The 17761-nt window shown below is 40.7% G+C and overlaps 1 protein-coding gene across 2 annotated transcripts in view; it reads right to left on the reverse strand.

Annotated features, from left to right (window-relative positions):
- The window catches only part of LOC119825569 (cytochrome P450 3A11-like), a 794398-nt gene that overhangs the window by 55930 nt on the left and 720707 nt on the right, over positions 1-17761 (reverse strand). The gene's annotated exons all lie outside the window — the stretch shown is intronic.

Below are 17761 nucleotides of genomic sequence, written 5' to 3' on the forward strand. Positions count from 1 at the left end.
GGACCTGAAGATCCATACTGAAGGTCATATAACTATAAGTGTTTTGGAAATATCCTCAGAAACAGAGTTACTTACATAAGATTGGAGGAAAAAAGTCTTTATTCAAGCATTATGAGGTCTCTATTTTCTTTGTACCTGAAAAATCATATGGACAAAATCCTGTGAATTTATTGATAATGTAACCCTTTTCGATCTCACACTTTTCTTCAATTACATAAATAAGCGTATCCAGATGTAAAAAATTATAGATGTATATATAGTGCCTTTTCTATTTCTGTGATAAAGCATAATGACCACATCAATTTATGAAAGATTTTAATTTGACCCTGAGTTCCAGAAGGATACAGGATCACCATGAAAGTTTCAGGGCAACAAGTGTCACATATGGCAGCTAAAGTCAGAAGCCAAGAACTCACATCCTCATCCTGTAGCATGAACAGAGAGTGAGATCTGAAAATGGTGTGGGGATATAAACTCTCAGGCACAACCCCATATTTCTTTCAGCACTAGAGTATTTCCTAAGTCTTCATAAATAATGATACCACCAACTAAGAAGGATTTATATCTCTAACTTCAAGTCTACATGCTTACTTTCTTTTTTTGCATTTTATTTTTATTTTTTATTTTTCCATTCAAAAATTTACACTTCCTCCCCTCCTCCCATTCCTCTCCCACTCCCCCACTCACTCTCCTCTCTTCCCCTCCCTCCTTAAGAGAGGGCAGGGAACCAGATGTAAGGGGGAGGGCCTTGTTTTACTTTCTTTTACATGAATCCATTCATGATGAAGAAAAAGTCTGTAAGTAAGCCTTTAAATACCTCAGCACATTGGTTACTGGAATGAATACTTATAGGATTCAAACATTCATGAGTGAAAATCTCTTTGGTTACAGATTTGATTTAATTTTAATTACATGATGTCAGTGTTGTCTTTTTGTGGTTTGCGTAATGTTCTTTCTTATTCCCAAGAAGGTTGGACCCTTGTGTATTCCTGTAGCAGGAACTTCAGGAAGTCTCAGATACCTGATTGTTCTCCTGGCAATGAATTTGTAATACCTGCTTGTTCATGTCTCTAGCCCCTGTAAATATTTAAATATTTTTTTATTATCTTATCTTGCTATCAGGTAGCAGGGGCTTTCATGCCAAAAGAAAAACCTCTTCTTTTTTTGGTTTTCTGTTTTTGTTTTTGAGACAGGGCTTTTTGTAGCTTTGGAGCCTGTCCTGGAACTAGCTCTTGTAGACCAAGCTGGCCTCAAACTCACAGAGATCCGTTTGCTTGTGCCCTCCCAGAGTGATGGGATTAAAGGCGTTGCACCACCACCACCTGGCTCATTACAGGCTCCAATGCTACAGAGAAAACCTGTCTCGAAAAAAAAACCAAACCAACCACCCAACCAACCAAAAACAAACAGAAAAGACAGATGGCAGCGACCACTGTATTGTGGTTTATACTTAGCAATGTTGGTATAGAAGTTAAAGTGTTCTATAAATACGCAAATCCATGTAGTAAAGTTTATTTTGTGGTCTTTGTTTCTTTTGTTTTTGTATACACTTCTATTCATTGAATGATAGTCAGTTTTCTGATTAAATATATGGCTTGAGATGTTCATTGTATAAGTGACACATGATTTTATTTAAATATCATGTAGTGTGTGATCATATTTTTCAAGTAAGCGTGTCTGCGAAAGGGTAAGAGGATTATCTTTCATATTTTGTTTTTCATATTTCACAAATTTCCTTGAGATGTTGTTACCCAGTCTAGCATGTATGTCAATAATTAGTCATCAATACAGTTGAATTATAATCCCTCGTGTGTCAGTTCTCTTGAGTAGATATACCCCAGCATTTGCTGTTTGTCAATACATTTAACAAAGTTAATGTTAAAATGCTTAATAGACAGAGAATATAAGAAACGTTAATTCCTCATATGTGTATCCAAAGCAACATCAAACTAGTAGAGATGTAATAATGTAGTATAATCAGTATCATCTGAATATTTTAACACTTTAGCTTGATGTTCCTATGGATATGTATATATTAATTGAAGTTCTGTGTATCTTTTCTGTCCTGATTAGTTATCCATTTGTCACTCCATTTCCAATAACCAGTGATAAATCCTTCTAAGGGAATATCCAGAGATGCCAGATAATATAATATCAATGAGATTTATTTGAAAACAGTTTCAAGTAACCAAGTTGCCACCTTTACTGAAGTATTCCTTGTTTACTCTTCCTGTTTACTTACATTTTTGCCTCTAAGTTCCTCTTACTGACTCTGTTACATGTGTGTTTTACATAGTGGCATGCTTTCAGTAGGGCACACCAAAGCATCCACTTCACCCAACTCTTGTTTGACACATTTGTGTGTGCATGTATGTGACTTTTGAGTTCTCTGTATATATAAATATAAAATAGCTTTAACCCTGTGTGTATATGTGTATACAGTTTAAATTCAACTGTGTGTATCTGTACATATACTTACTGTTAAAAATGTCTTAAAAGCTAACCTACAGCCTTTTCTGTGAGCTCTTCTCCACTATTGCCAGTTCTACCATTAAGCTTTTATTTTTTATATTTATTTATTTTATTATGTATACAATTTCTGTCTGCATGTATGCCTGTAGTCCAGAAGAGGGCACCAGACCTCATTACAGATGGTCGTGAGCTACCATGTGGTTGCTGGGAATTGAACTCAGGACCTTTGGAAGAGCAGGCAATGCTCTTAACCACTGAGCCATCTCTCTAGCCCCCCATTAAGCTTTTATTGCGAACAGTTTTTTCTTCTTTGTCTTTCACAAGTATTTACTTGTTAAGTTAAAAACTAGTACTAAGACAAGCTTGGACACAGCTCTCTAGGCAGATCCTATATTGTAGTCATAATTTATATATAACCAATCAAAAGCCCTCAAGTATTCAGCAATCTGGGGAATATGGCATTTAAATGTTTAATTAGCAAAAGGTTTTTCATAACAGAGAGACAGATTGGCTCCTAGTAGTAGCAACCCATCTTCTCAAAAAAAAAAAAAGAACAAAACAAAAAACAAAAAACAAAACAAAACCAAAACCCAAACCAGAAGGCAAATGTGTACAGAATGGGCACAGAACATCATCCGTCTGCAGTTCACTTCATCACGCGAAAGCGCTAAAATCTGCGGAGTACTACCTTTTATCTGAACTCTTGAAGAACTCCCAATATGTACAAAGAATAAAATAGAATTGATAGCCTAGATGCTCAGGGTAGGATAGACTTCTCTTCCGACAGATTTCCTAACCAACAGATCTTCTAAAACCCTGCCGACGCTCTCTCTAAACAGTAATACAAACACAGTCCTGATGCTCCTGTTCTCGAAAACCATGAACGATGCTAAGGAGTGGCTCTAGGTAGCCAATTTAGGAAACTCTCTGTCATTTTTTAAAATCAAAACTCAAGTAAAATTTTATCTTTCTCAAAGATCTATGATGCAGTTCCTCAGATGAAAGATTTTGCCAGTTAAAAAGGACAACTTCAATCAAATTTCAGTACAACTTCTTAACAAATTCTAAATAAAAGGTGTTTTAAAATATACAAATGCAAGTTGTTAAGGTGTGTACCTGCAAGTTATAAAGGTCTGAGGACAAACACAGTCATCAAGTTTCTCTCTCACACTGACTTTGATAGTCTTAATATCAACAATAAAAAGCCAATAAGTTATTAATATAACTCTGACAGAGTATAACCATTACTGCCAGATGAAGATTTAAAATTCACTTTGGTAATTCTCTAAAGATACTGCTCATTGGTCATTCTCTAAAAATACTTTTCATTGTATAAAAACATCTGTCACAGTCATTCTGACATAAATAGGCTGCTTTTCATTCAATGTATGTTTCTAAAACTTATGTTTTACAAACTCAAAAAAATTCTTATGAGTTCCAGGGAGCCAATTTGAAGGAGTCACCTTAAACAAGTCCGATATACCCCTTTCAATTCCCTTATGTTCAAAAAAAAAATTTTCCTACACTTAACTTTGTCCTCTGCTCTGCCAACACTTTGCCAGGTCCAAGAGACACCAGATAGTTCCACACCACAAAGCCTGGACAGGATTAAAGCTAACCAGGCACTCCAGGATGTGAACAACACTCAACTTTCTCAGGCCACTCGGGAAAGACTTTAATGCCCACAATAAGCAGAAAGCAGATTTGAGAACCTGATGTCCCAATACCTCAAACTGCCTTGCCTAACTCCCCACCATTCTAATATAAGACAAAGGCAGGAATATTGTAAAAGTAAATCTCTCTGTCTCTGACTTGCCATGGCCTCAGGCCATCTGCTAAGTCCTCAGGTTACTGGTCCCAACCCTTGTGGGCCAGCACTGGGTCACAAGCTGTTGTTTCCTACCCCACCATGGGACCTGCCAGCCATTTCCTCATGAACTGTACAGTTTCTGCCTTCAGATCAGAATAGGAGGAATATTTTATTGAGTATACCACAGGGAGAAACAGGGAAGGGAATCCATTCCTGATCTCACCATTATGAAAATAATTACTGACTATGGTAAGGAAAGGAAACACAGTCTTTCGGGGTACAAGTCCCTCAGATCAGTTCACCATCCAGCTAAGGCATTTGCAACTGGCAAAGGAAATGTTTAAGAGTAAAAGGTAAGTTCCCACACAGGCGATGTTGCCTCAATACGTCTTTTTATTGTTCTCTTTCTTGGTCTCTTATGCTGCAAAGATTTTCAGTTTTTATACCTTTATAATCAGCAATCCTCCAGCCCTAGCAGTGACCAGGACTGGAATTCTTTCAGGGCCATAAAAGACAGATAAGGATTTTCTAACTCAAAGCAGTGACTGCTAGCTTACTTTATGGCACAAGGTGGCTGTGGATAGTGAGTGCCACTGTTAACTCTTCAAGTGAGAAGAGGGTAATTAAGGGAGAGATTAAATTATCTGAGAAATTTGGAGGGGAGACTTGTGTGCTGTGCTCTATTCTTAAGTGATTAGATAAAGTTTATAACCCGTACAGATTATGAGCAAGGCAAAGACTGCTTTTTTAACCATTTTTTTTCCCTAGCAGGGATAGAGTTTGGGGTAACCAGGCAGCATATGGAAACAAGCAGGGAAAGCTTCTGCCCCTTGGTTCATTAACACTTTCTACATTTGTTAACAAGCTCTAAGGGCTTTTTCTATCTGTAGTTTACACCTTTTGTTCTAAGCAGTTGAAACAAAGAGATGAAACCACAAGTATTACACAGTGAGTGCACAGCTGAGAGACCAATAGACGGACCATGGGAGTATACACTCCATATGAAGAACCTGCTGCCAGAACTTCAAGTACACTTGTCTTTTGGATAGTTACATTTTTTTTCCCCTTTTGGAAAGGGATTCATCCCAAAATACCTAAGCAGGGTATGGGTAGTGGGTGACCTTCCATCATTCCCCTACACATTGGGCCTTATTTATTTTCAAAACTATGTAGAGTCAGCTCCCCCAAATTACCTTCATTAATAGATCATATAAAAATTTCAAAACAATAGGATGGCAGTGTGCCTGCCCCTAATGACAAACGAGTTTCTGGGTCCCTAAAGCTGGCTATGACAATAGAGTTTGGAGTGAGGAGTGGGTGAGTCCAGGGTTCAGGAAAAGCTACTGATCCTATTTAAGGGTTTGGAATGTTATATATTTCCATTTGGATGAGGGTCCTTCCTGCGTGGTATCACCTTTGCCTGGAGTGTTGCTTTTTCAGGTGCTACGAGTTTTTTTTTAAATGATTCTGTAATGCATGTTAATACCATTATACGTATCTATGTTGGTTACATAGACTGGTATCCTCATGGGAGGCAGAAACAGCATGCACAGCAAGAACAGTAGCACCAGCAAAGAATAAGGAACAGTGTGTGCAATAGGGACATAGAAAGAATAAAGGGACATGACAAAAGGGTTTATGTGAGTTAATTTGTTTGGTTTTTACCCTCATACTGTACTAGTCAGATTTTCATCTGCTATACAGAAACTTTCTGAACCCTGAAATGTTTAGTGTGGTATCACTTTCATGGGATCTGAGTCTTATTCTGACTACAACGAGGAACAGGCACCCATGTGGTACATACCCATCCATATAGGTAAAAACTCATATTCATTCAATAGAATTTAAAACAAAACAAAAAAACCAGGCAAGTATAATGTCATACACTTCCAATCCAGTGATTCAGAAGGCACAGGTTTTAATATCGTGGATACTGCTATCCTGGGAAAGAGGATGATACCATCCACCAAACTTCAAAATTCAAGATGTAGGTGAAGTTCAGCATAGCAGCATATGCTTGGAATGTACAAAAATCTACAATCCAGGCTCATCAGCCAATAAAAATATATATAAAAAACAAGTTTGTTGGCCCACTGTTAATCCCTTGAGCAGAAGCCAAAATCATTTGTATCTCTGAACTGAGGTCAGCTTGGTCTAAGTAGCTACTTTCAGGACAGTCAGAGCTACACAGAAAAAAACGTTGTCTTTTAAAACCAAAACTAAAATAAAAATTAAGAGAAAGCCAGGCAGTGGTGGCGCACGCCTTTAATCCCAGCACTCGGGAGGCAGAGGCAGGCGGATCTTTGAGTTTGAGGCCAGCCTGGTCTACAAGAGCTAGTTCCAGGACAGGCCCTAGAAACTACAGGGAAACCCTGTCTCGAAAAACCAAAAAAAAAAAAAAAAAAAATTAAGAGAAAAATCAATATAACAAATGGCTTACCAGTAAAAAGCAATTGCTTAAAGCAGTCTGCTCTTATCCTAAGCCAAAGTCCATATTATTTCAATCAAAAGTATGGTCAGGCCTAGCACAGCAATACCACAGTTCCTGAAACCAACTTCTGTTTTAGTTAGGGTTTTATTGCTGGGAAGTGTCACCATGACCATGGGACTATTTAATTGAGGTATTTCCTTTACAATTTCAGAGGTAGAGTCAATTGTCATTATGACTGGGAGCATGTCAATAGACAGCCAGATGTGATGCTGGAGCTGAGAGTCCTTAGGTCTTAATTCAGAGGCAACAGGAAGTTGACTGAGATTCTAGAAATGAACCCACATAGAAACAGACACCTTGCTCTGTAAAAGGAGTTTTGCTTCTAATTATAGTCTGTGTGACATACAGTGTATGTGACTGTGCATATGAGTACCCTTGGAAGACAGAAGAGGACTTTGGATCCCCTGAAGTTGGAGCTACAGGTGGCTGTGATGTGGCAGATTAGATTAGATACTGGGAATCAAACCTGGGTCCTCTGCCAGAGCAGCAAGTTCTCTTAACTGCTGAGACATCCATCCAGCCCCCAACTTACTTTTGACAAAGTTGTCAGCAACATACATGGGAGGAAAATGAATTCTTTAAAAAAAATAGGTCTAGATAGTCACATGTCAAGGATGAAACTAGATTCTCATCTTTATTCTGATACAAAGTGCAGTGCAAACTGAATCAAAGACCCTCAGATGAGACCTGACACCACTAGAGGAAAGTCTACAGAAACTACCTCAAGATACGGGCATTGGCAAGAACATTTTGAGAAGAAGTACAATAAACAGTATAATCCAAAGAACCAACAAATAGAACAATATGAAACGAAAATCTTGCTTCATTAGCAAGGATGCAATCCCCAGCATATGGAGACAGACTGACAAATGAGAGAAAATCTTCAAGAGCTACTTCTCAGTAAGCAGATTAATAACTTGTATCTATAAAGAACTCTAAAAATTAAACATCAAAAATCTTATCAAAAAATCTTATCATCAATCAATGGACAATGAATTAAATAAAGACTTCTATAAATTATGAAAATACAGGAAATATTTGAAAAAAATTCATTCCCACAAGGCCCTGGGAAATACAAATTAAAATTGTGTGGTGATACCATCTCATCCTAGTCACAGTCATAACATTAAGGCCACAAGAGCTACCAGGGAGGAGGTGGGGAGAGAGGTCTTGTACACTGCTGGTTAGACTGTGACCTGGTGCAGCTGCCATGGAAATCAATGTGGAGGGCTGTTTGTGACTGTTCTCAGTGCTATGTCAAAATACCTGACAATACTTGAGGGAAGAGGGGTATCTTGGGGCTCCTGTTTAAGGGCTAACCCATTCTGATGGGGGAGACGGGGACAGGGGTCCAAAGTGGTTGGTCACATTGTCTCTTCAGTCAGAAGGCAGATGAATACTAATACTCAGCCTCCACTTCACTTTTTAAGCAATCAGGACTCCCAGCTTATGAGATGGTGTTGCCCAGACTCAGGGTGGGTCTTCCCTCCCCAGTAAACCTTCACTGGAAACATGTGATTCCAAATGCAGACAGTCTGAGGGAGAGATCAACCGTGACAGGAGGTTCACAACAACAAAACACTAAAACTGGCATACCATCCAGCTGAGCCACTGTGGGATAAAAATGAAATGAATCTAGGTCATTACCACATTCCTTACTTCCATACTCACAAGTGACTACAATTATCATAGTACCTTTTATTTGGCACCACAATTATTGATAAAATTATAATCATTCACTAAACTATGTTCTATCTATCTATCTATCTATCTCTATCTATCTATCTATCTATCTATCTATCTATCTATCTATCTATCTATCTATCTATCTATAAATGTTTTATTTGGTGACTAGGCAGTGGTTGATGTAAGTGATATCTAAATTTACATATGTAGGATTCTTACTCTTTTTCATGTATTCTGTGCCTAAATTTACCATTAGCTTTAATAATTATCATTTCATAATTTTAAAAGATTTAATTCCCTAAAACATAAAGATGCAAAAAGATACAAAGTCACATATGTGACATTTCCAATAGGCAGCATGATAATACGTTTAATTTGCCTGGTTCCTAGTGGGAACCACTCCCTGAGGTCTCTGTACCTTTCAGAGCAAAACTCCTGAGGCTCTAGCCAGTGCTCAGGGACCAATGAAGAGGGTAGATCAGTACCATAACTGCAGTCCCTTTGGGAATGAACATTCTTTTGATTTTCACATCCTTCTTAGAGATCCTGTCTAGCCTGTTAGCATAATATAATCTGAGAGTTTTATTCACTGGTCAGTGAGGAATCCTGCTGTCACTCTGGATGACTGAGAAAGTATAAGCCAGTTGACATCCTTATAGAGAACCTTCCATTGGAAACTGAACTGTGCAGGGAGGCAGAAGATAGGGACCAATCACAAGACAAGGTGATGTAGGTGGGTCTTCATTCTATGTGTTACTTTCATTGGTTAATAAAGAGACTGCCTTGGCCTTTTAATAGGGCAGAAAATTAGGTGGGTGGAGTAGACAGAACAGAATGCTGGGAAGAAGGCAATGAGTCAGTTGCCATGACTCTCCTCTTCAAGACAGACACAGGTTAGGATCTTTCCTGGTAAGCCACCACTTTGTGGTGCTACACAGATTATTAGAAATGGGTTAATCACGATGTGAGAATTAGCCAATAAGAGGCTGGAACTAATCGGCCAGGCAGTGTTTAAATGAATACAATTTGTGTGTTGTTATTTCGGGTGTAAAGCTAGCCATGCGGGAGCAGGGCGGGACGAAAAGCAGACCTGCTCGCCTCATCACTACAGAGTGGCAGCTCCTTCTACAACAAGGAGGCTGAACTTAATGTGCCACAATGCTAGGGCAAGAGACTGTCTGAGAGACAGTTGTGTAAAGTGGGAGGGTTAGATGCTTAGGAGCTTAAAAGTACATGTGGCAGGAGGCTGAGGAAATAAAGTGTTCAGAGAAAGGTGTCACCCTATTGATTGTTCTGACCAGGTCTCCTATACTGAGAATAATTGTACAGTGTCACAGCCCTGAGTTCAAACTCAGCAGGCGGGTTGTCTTTGCCCTAGATCCCCTATAATAAAGCCCTTGACAGGCTGCTGCCTTCAGCAGGTGATTGATACTTAAGAGGTCTTGATAGCATAAAGGCAGATACTCCTCTTGTGCATATCTAGGCGCATTCCCACACAGCTACGGTTGAAATATTTATTAGGCACCTCATCGAGAACCTGCCCAGCACACTGACTGTAATTCATGCTATGGTCAGCAGAGGGCAGTGACACTCCAAGAAATGATAAAAGTGATGTGACCTGCATTCAGGGCTTCAAGCAGCAAGTGTTCTGACACACTATGAACACCGCGGGAAAGAAAAGAATCCCCTAGTTGACTCACACACCCACCCGCATAAATGCCATGCTATTGGACTGGACAGCAGAGCCATTGAGAGTAGTGTCGGGTCAGCCTGCAGAGACAAATGAAGGCTTCCCTACCACCACAGATAGCCTGGGCAACACCTGAGGACATCAGAAGAGATAACTGTCAAGACCCCCCAGGGACTGGTTATGAGACTAAACCCATCCTTCTGCTCTTAAATGCTGAAGAAACCATCTGGAGGGAGGGGGAAGGATGCTCAGCTGGCACATCAAAGGCAGCAGCATTAGTCAAACAGCACACATTCTTGTTTAAGCCTTCCACTGTCATAGATTTGAGGTTACAGAATATACTTTATGCTCATAAGTGATGCGATGGAGAATTGACACTGAGTTATAGCATTAGGAGATCAGAAATGTGATGTATTTTATTCATGTCAATTAGGAATGGCCTTTTCTTATTCTTCAGAGATTGGAAATTAAAAGCCAAATATCCTTGGTATTCCAAAACATTTTGGAATTTTCATTTAAATTGTTTGATTTAGCACTGAATAAAATGATGTGAGTTGTCAGTGGATGAGTGATCAACTAATAGCTCTCCTAGTAATTGATTTATTTTTCTTCAATAAAGACATATAAACCAATCAGAAAAAAGAGAGAAGAGTCACCAACTACACAGAGTGTGATGCGGCTGCAGGACAGAGAGGACCTGCCGCTGCCTCTGTTCTCAGAGAGGATGCTTCAGTTATCAGAGAGGAAGCCTTCCAGGCCGTGAGCCTGTGTGTTACTGCCTGGAGGAACCCAGAGGCAAAGTCTAATCAAAAGGAAGAATTATTTCACTTCCTTTCCATTTCACAGCCTATTTCTCAGGGAATTCAGGGCGAGAACCTGGAGGCAGGAGCCATGGAGGAAAGCTGCTTGTTGGCTCCATCTTTGACTTGCTCAGGCTCAGGCTCAGATTCCTTCCTCGTGTATCCGGGCCCACCTGCCTAAGGATGGCAGCACCCACAGTGGGCTGGGCTTTTTTGCATCATTTATCAATCAAGACAATGCTCCTACAGTCTGAGCTAGTCAGGTCTTAAATTAGGGTCCCATCTTCCTAGATGACTCTGGATTACTGTACTAAATTTACAATAAAATCTAGCTAGCACTGAATATGCATCTAAAGCAAAACAAAAACAAAAATAGAACAAGAGAAGGAACTAAATTCCTGGGCCCATCTCCACATCAAGGTTTCTTTTCTTTCAAGAGATGGAGTATTGATATTGTCCAGGAAATATGAATGTGATTTTTGAATCTTTACTCCGCCTCCGAGGAAATTAAATTTACAACCATGACTTACAGGAAGCTGTGCAATTAACAATCCCTAGCTCCTAATTCCTGAAGATCTGTCTATCTACTTTTGTCTATGTCTACATAGTGTTTGTTGGTCATCTGTCTATTATTTTATCTATCTGTTCTACTTTTTGTCCATCCATCGTCCACCCCACATGACAGCAACACCGGAGTCAATTGATACTGTGAATACTTTTGTCCAAATGTAGTCCCTTTACATTGCTTTTTGATGACTGATCCCCAGCTCAGCCATTCTCCATGGAGAATTTTCTCCCTTCATCCCAAGCGAGTGGTCCATTTATATCTCTAAGAAATGGAACGTTTCTCTCCCAGTTTCACCCACAGCCCTCCTTTAGCAGGGTACCATAGTAGGTGGAGAGAAGTTTGGAGCATCTGATGAAGAACGATTTGCTTTGAACTGAAACATTACGTCCTAGAGAAAGGAAGGAAGCTCCAAGGGTTCAGGAAGTGAAAACTAATGCTGAACCCAAGAAGGTCTGCAATGCTCCTCTCCATGAAAGAAAAATTAAACCCTTGCTGAAGAGAGGAGAACTTTGGGAGCAGCCGCTCTTCCTGGAGGAGAGACTGACCTGTCCAATGTCTGCAAGTTGTACATTGTGCCCCAGAGATATGGTTTGTGTGAACTGTCACCTATCCCACAGTAGGGTTTTGGATATGTAGCTGCCTTTTGAGTGGGGCCTGATCCAGTAGTCACCCCTCACCTGTATTTCTGTAAGTGACCCTAATAAGCTCGCTGCTTTACCAAGTTGCACTGTGGAGGAATGTTTCTGCCGTCTGTTCTTTGTTCATCATGTATGGTGAGAAGGGGCTACCTTTGCCTTACACAACAGCATCTAAAACAGAATCACCTCATCCACAGTTGAGAGCCCTCTCCTCGATGAAAAGCCATTCCCGTAGTCCTTTCCAGGGAGCACAGCTTCAGGAATAAGTCAACAGAGCAAAATAGTCCAGGGGGAGCATTCACACCATGAGAAGGAACGATCTCAAATGCTTTACTGTTTATATCGCTGAATCATAAGAGATTCCATGAATTATTATTTAGGACTGTCATTTTGTTCAAGTGCTGAAAGTAAGTCTTAACGATGGGGAGGGTTAGAATGATTTAAACCCCCCTGCTGTGTCTGTAGCTGTGAACAAGATGTACTGTATCGTGCTTCTGTAATGCCCTTACTTCTGGCGTCAGTTAGGCCACCCCCCTCTCTTGATTATCTTGACAAGCAAGTTATAGAACAACGAACTCTAGCTCACTCATCTGAACATGGGGAGACAATTTCTACCCCTCCCCAATTGCTCTGTGATCCTTAGAACTACATTGTCCTACTTCCCAGGTTAGTTACCAATAGTGTGAGAGAAGTGCAAAATGCCCAAAAGGCTACAGACTGAGGAGATGTGGCAGGGAAGAAGAAGACGGTGGTGGTGGTGAAGACCAGCGGTCAGCCAGAATGTGTTGCAATTTGAACAAAATCAATAGCAACGCCTATCTGATATTTTCCTACAATACTAGCTCACTGTCATAAACTTCGTTAAATATTAACAAAAAACTCAGCTAACCTTGTAAGTTTAATGTTATCATGCCACTAAGCATTGAAAAGGGGACTTCAGTTCACCCTGGAAACTCAGGCCTTGGGACAGCTTTAGGGCTGGCCACTGAAACTCAAGATCTCTCTGATCCTTTCTCCCAGAAAAACGTAAATCAAAACAGAACCTTAAAAAGCAATTGCTTTGTGTTAGCCATCTTCTCCTGATCATGGCCCTGCCAGAGATAGTTAAGTACCCAGGGAAACTTCATTGGAGAAAATGGATTTTTCCTTTGCCAAGGGCTATTAATTGCAAATAGCTTCTTGGTTAGACCTGGGAGCCCCTGTCTACTTCCCCCTCACAGTGCTGATACTCAACCTGGTTTGAAGCTGCACAGGCACTGATTTGTTTTGTCTCTTTGCCAAATAGTTTCATGTCACCTTGACACAAGCTAAAGTCATCTGAGAGGAGGGAGTCTCAGTTGAAAAATTAAAAAAAAAGACTTCATTGTTATGACAAGCCATGCCAATCCCCCCCTCCCCACCTGCTGAGGCAGGCTGATCTTCAGCTTCCGGCCTGAGCTTGCTCTCTTTTCTGTCTTCCTCTCAGAGAGGCAGCTTCGCTTCTGCCTCTCTGCCCACTTCTCCGCTCCCCCCTTTTCTCTCTCTCTGTCCTCTTCTCCTTCTCCCCCCTCCTCTAAGTAATAAATATTCAATTCTATTCTGTATGATGTATCTGTCCCTGCCTTCTGCCCTCCTACCATGTTTCTCCCTGCCTGAGATCAGCCACCGCTTGGGGACCGGCAGCCTTCTCTGCCTGGTACTGGCTGCTCTCAAGGCCCGCTGCCTGCCGCCACATGTCCCGCTAGCACCATTTGGTGACCTACAGTATTTCTGCTGCCTACTGCCGCAGGGGATCTTGCAGCATTTTTAAAAAAATCATAACATTCATGATATCCAGCTATAGGGATTTTCTTAATTAGTTATTGATGTATTAATGGGGGAGGGCCCAGCACATTCTGGATGGTGCCACCCCTGAGCTGGTGGTCCTGGGTTCTATAAGAAAGCAGTCTGAGCAAGTCAAGTTGAAGAAGCTAGTAATCAGCATCCCTCCATGGCCTCTGCATCAGCTCCTGCCTCCAGAACTCTACCCTGATTGAGTTCCTGTCCTGACTTCCTTTGATGACGAACAGTGAGCCAAATAAACCCTTTCCTCCCCAACTTGCTTTTTGATTATGGTGGTTCATTGTAGCCATAGTAACCCTAACTAAGACAGTCTATGCGGTAGTTTAAAAAGTAATGGCCCCTATAGGGAGTATCACTACTAGAAAGTGTGAATTTGTTGGAGTAGGTATGGCCTTGTTGGAAGAAGTGTGTCACCATGGGGGTGGGCTTTGCGGTCTCCTATGCTCAAACTACTCCCAGTGTGGGACACAGTTTATGTCCAGTGGGACACGAATTGGGTACCCAGACCTTGGAGGAGAGAAATGGAGGGACGAAAGAGACATGAGAAAATGGACAAGTCTGTATTTTGATCAAGCTGCAAATTTTATTTTTTTTCTCAAGAGTATTATATAGCAAAAGGGCAGGGCGTGGGTAGATTTCTATGCAATTGTTCTACCTGGAATGCCGGGTCTGAAGACATTCCTAGCTGACAGGAAAAGATAAGGAAATGCTGAGGGTCTGTAAATGTTAACTAACAGGAGCAATGCTAATTACTTCTGGGGCCTGGGACCTGCAGGTCTGTAGGCATTCTTAACTCATGGGGAGAGATAAGGAAATATTGGGCTATTTCCTGGGCCTGTAACTTGCCCTACAGAGCTTCTGATGGATAGCTTACTTGTGAACTAAGATGGTTTGACTATAACCAAATACAGGCCTTTGCTCCTGGCAAGTTTACTACCCATTGCCTGCAGATCAAGATGTAGAAATCTCAGTTCCTTCTCCAGCACCATGTCTGCCTGCTCATCACCATGAGGATAATGGACTAAACCTCTGAAACTGTAAGTCAATACAAATTAAATATTTTTCCTTATAAATGTTGCCATGGTCAGAGTGTCTCTTCATAGCAATAGAAATCCTAACTAAGACAGTCTGTTTTTTTGAGAGAGAGAGAGAGAGAGAGAGAGAGAGAGAGAGAGAGAGAGAGAGAGAGAGAGAGAGAGAAACCATTGAAGTAGGGTGCGAAGGGAGAGGAGGGGGATCAGAGAGGAATTGGGGAAGGGGAAAATAGGATCAAAATAAATTTTAAGAGAAAACTTTAATAAAAGTTTTAGGAAAAGGTAGATGTTGGTATGCCAAAACCAAAACAGAACAAAACTTCACCTACCTCTTGCTTTCTATAGTGCTGACTTACACATATTATCTTTGTTGAATATCAAGTATGATGTCAGCTCATTCAGAAGCCTTGGTTAGTTCGGACTTTAATCAGTCTATCTCAGGCAGGTGGAGATGTTGAAATTGACTCTCCTTAAGTACAGACTAGGAGTAACAACTATACTTACCATAGAGGGCAGTTAATGGCATATCCATAGATTATATATGCCAAAGAGAAGACCCTCTGAGACTGTGAGAGATGGAGGATGAGGGGAGAATACTGTGAAATGCTGTCTTTTAGATATGACAGGACCATTCCAATAATGGACACACAGCAACTGTGGCTAACTGCACAGGAGCTGCATGCAAAATAGACCCTGATATATGAGAGAGGCTAGTTTAGAAGAAGTGAAGAACTGGAGAGATGGCTCTGCCATTAAGAACACTGACTGCTCTTGAAAAAGACCCCCGTTCAATTCTCCGCATGGACATGGCAGACCACAATCCTCTTTAATCCCAGGTCCAGGGGATCCAATACTCTCATCTGGTCTCTTCAGGCACTGCACATACATGTTGCAAAAACATGCATTAAGGCAAGCTCTCATACACATAATATTAAAATAAAATTATTTTTAAAAGAAGGAATCAGTAGGACTGGCAAAGGGAGAAGTGAGAATCATGGGAGATGATGGGGTGGGTGATGGGGGGAGTATGAACATTTAAAGTGAATAAAAAATACCAAACAAACTTGAAAGGAGGGAAGAGAAGGAGGAAAGAAAGAAGGAAGGGAGGGAGGAAATGAGAAGAAAGGAACTCTGAACCCCCTAAAGATTCGAGGCTGAGATCTTTGTTTCTTCATCAACAAAGACATGCCAGTGAGATACTGTTATATGAAAACATTAGCTCCATGTCATTACTGGTGGCTTTTCCCATAACTGCCTTTAGGTTCCATTTCAATGTACACTGCCTAAAGAAAAGCTGTCAAAGGCATCTTTGCCAAGGCCAGCACTGGAGTTGTTCCTAAGGCTGTACATTTGGGCTGAGACAAAACCCTGTCATTAGGGTTTCCAACACAGAGTGAAGACAAATTGAAAGTCATGAAGTTCGTGTGGTTAGATGAAGTCTTTGTTTAATATTTATCATGGATTATCCCATGCCGATGGTTCTACTTGACAACAATCAATACTTGCCTCCTGAGTTCTGGGATTAAAGGCATGAGCCACCACCACCCAGATCCAGCTTTAAGATTTCAAAAGTTCATGCCATTCCTAGCATTCTCTCTGCTTCGCAGCTGTTGTTTGAATATGTAAGCTCTCACTTACTGCTTCAGATCTATGCCTGCCTGCTTGCTGCCTTGCTTCCTGTCATGATGGCCATGGACTAAGCCCCTGAAACTGTAGCCCCTAATAAACTCTTTCTTCTCTAAGTTGCCTTGGTCATAGCATCTCTTTATAGCAATAGCAAAGTAATGAAGACACCTACCTCTGACTGACCTCTGACCTCAAAGTCCACTTCCTTGGTCATTTTGAACTTAGCTCATAGCATCCTACTACTTGGGAATTAAGAACATGCACACAATTTAACAATGGCTTTTAAGATGTTCATGTGGATTGTGTGCTTACAAAGCCATTTTGTAATAATTTTGGCCACACTAGGAATAATTTATGAGGTATACAATGAAATATTTACATGGTGTGATGCTGACTCAATCATCAGGGTTCTTAGGAGCCTATTCAAAGACAAGCACAATGCTATCTACAAAATTACAATTCATCAGAATTCTGTCTGTTTCCTGCCTTTGTGGTTCTGTCTTGGACACTTCTTTTACCTCTTCCTGTCTCTGTGTCTATAAAGTGATAATGAAAATACCACCATAACATACCCAACAGACTTGATAAGAAGCTATTAAAAGAGACATAGTGACTGCCAGTGTCTTGCTGTAAATGAGATGTCTCTATCAACTCTACTATCCAAGGCTACAGTTCCCTAACACCTCAGAAAAGATGGAGGAAAGAAGGCAAGAGCTGGAGGATAGGAAGGAATGACATGAAACATCATAAAGAAAATGTAAGGGGCTGGAGAGATGGCTCAGCGGTTAAGAGCATTGCCTGCTTTTCCAAAGGTCCTGAGTTCAATTCCCAGCAACCACATGGTGGCTCACAACCATCTGAAATGAGATCTGATGCCCTCTTCTGGCCTGCAGGCAGACACAGAGACAGAATATTGTATACATAATAAATAAATAAATATTTTAAAAACAGAAAATGTAAGAGTACAGAGAAAAACAATGAAATTTTGTGCCAAGAAACAAAGGAGTGCAGAATGGGAAGTGATTTTCAGTTGTGGGTTTCACATCTTTAGAAACACATGGGGGCCTTAAAGGAAGAAGGCCTTGCATAGGCAAAGATCAGTATTTACAGTTTAATTGTGTGGAC

Source organism: Arvicola amphibius, chromosome 10 (assembly GCF_903992535.2).
Source record: "Arvicola amphibius chromosome 10, mArvAmp1.2, whole genome shotgun sequence".
Lineage (NCBI taxonomy): Eukaryota > Metazoa > Chordata > Mammalia > Rodentia > Cricetidae > Arvicola > Arvicola amphibius.